The 2108-nt window shown below is 38.4% G+C and overlaps 1 pseudogene across 1 annotated transcript; it reads right to left on the reverse strand.

The window, feature by feature from the left end:
* Nucleotides 1-615: 615 nt before the first annotated feature.
* On the reverse strand, nucleotides 616-1116 carry LOC103255852 (annotated as a pseudogene). Its single transcript, XR_504045.1, has one exon. The product of XR_504045.1 is annotated as a U6 snRNA-associated Sm-like protein LSm5 pseudogene (transcript).
* Nucleotides 1117-2108: the final 992 nt, after the last annotated feature.

The raw sequence follows: 2108 nt of genomic DNA on the forward strand, positions 1-2108 counted from the left end.
AGCCTTGACCTGCTGGGCTCCGGCGATCCTTCTGCCTCAGCCTTCCAAGTAGCTAGAACTACAGGTGCGCGCTACCACACCGGCTAATTTTTTAATTTATTGTAGAGATGAGGACTCACCAAGTTGCCCAGGTGGGTCTCAAACCATGGGCTCAGGCAATCCACTCACCTCAGCCTCTCAAAGCGTGGGATTACAGGCTGAGCCACCGAGCCCGGCTGCATTTTTTTAAAAAGAAGGAAAGTTCTTAATGGTCATTTAGGCCAGTTTACTTACTTGAAACTGAGACTCAGAGACATTATTTGACTTATCCATGGTCACAGACTTCCTTGAACACCTTTTAAATTTGCCTGGCCTACTGAATTTGCAAAGAAGAAAGTATTATATACAGAAGATGCTGAGACTGGGAATGTCTTTTAAATGTGTTTTGATTTGTGTGTTGACAGAATCTCTATTAGAATATGTTTTTTTTTCCTGTTTGCCATCTCTCTCTCTCTCTCTCTCTCTCTTTTCATGAAGGATCTATTTCATGTGAATTCAGGTAGAGATGACTTCCTCACACATGACCAAAACACATTGGTTTGGCCAGTTGGAATTTCATATTCTTTTTTTTTTCAAAACCAAAAACATCTTTATTTTAATCTTTCAAAGAAGAATTCTCCTCTTTCCAAGATAATTATGATTAATTTACAAAAATGGGTATATATCTTCAAAGCATTTCCCTTTAATGGGAAACTTAGCTTTATAGGATCTAAATATTAAAAAGTTGAAAAAAAACAACAACTTATATTTTGCTGCCATTAAAAGACAAAACAAAATCTAGCATAAGTCAAGGAAACCCATTTGCACTTCAGGTCCTTCTCCTCCTGGAACCAGCATTGTTGTGTTATTTCCATTCAGCAAAGTCTGATCTAATTTAGTAATCCTTCTTCCTTCTGGTGTGATTTCAAACTCAGTGACCTCTTCCAGAACCATATTGACAAAGTCATCAAATTCTAGAAGAGTATCAACAATTTCCTTATGATTCTTCATCCTGATGTGAATTCTTGATCTTATTCATTTGTTTATAAGCTCTAGCAACAGCAGCTGCAATGGGTTGGTAGTAGCGTTTGCTGCCATGGCTTTGCCAGAAGTTGGAATTTCATATTCTTTAGGCCACGAGATTAGTTTAAAAATGGGTAGTTGAAGAAGACACCCTTATGGAAATTGGAACTGGCAACCAATTCCTGATCAAAACCACAAGTGCCCATGACATAAAAAATAAGATACACAAGTGGGACCTCATCAAACGGACAAGCTTCTGCAAAGCCAAAGAGGCCATCAAAAGAGCAGGGAGACAGCCCACAGACTGGGAAAAATTATTTGCCAACTGTATGTCTGACAAAGGCCTGACATCTAGAATCTACAAGGAACTCAAATGTGCCAAAAAGAAAAAAACAAACAGCCTCATTAAAAAATGGGCAAAAGGTATTAATAGACAGTTCTCAAAAGAAGACATACAAGCAGCCAACAGATACAGGAAAAAATGCTCAGGCTCACTAGTCATCAAAGAAATGCAAATTAAAACTACACTGAGATACCACCTAACTCCAGTCAGAAAGTCTATCATCAATAACTTAAAAAACAACAGATGCTGGACAAGATGTGGCAAAAAGGGAACACTTCTCCAGTGTTGGTGGGAGTGTAAACTAGTACAGTCTCTGTGGAAAACAGTGTGACGATTCCTAAAAGATCTAAAAATTGACCTTCCAGATGACCACAATCCTCCTACTGGGAATATACCCAGAAGAACTCAAATCACTCTATAAAAAAGATACCTGCACACATATGTTTATCACAGCCTTGTTCCCAGTAGCAAGAATATGGAACCAACCATGCTGCCGATCAAAAGAGGACTGGATAAAAAAATGTGGTACACATGCACAATGGACTATTATGCAGCCATAAAGAAGAACAAAATCATGAACTTCACAGCAACTTGGATGGACTTAGAGTCTAATAATACTGAGTGATCTTTCACAGAAACAAAGAACTGAGAATCACATGTTCTCACTCATAAGCAGACCTTGAACAATTATAATAGTATAAGTAAAGGATTGGCAGTAGCAGGA

The sequence above is a fragment of the Carlito syrichta genome, unplaced genomic scaffold, assembly GCF_000164805.1.
Source record: "Carlito syrichta isolate Samal-C Ts95f unplaced genomic scaffold, Tarsius_syrichta-2.0.1 Scaffold288461, whole genome shotgun sequence".
Taxonomy (NCBI): Eukaryota; Metazoa; Chordata; class Mammalia; order Primates; family Tarsiidae; genus Carlito; species Carlito syrichta.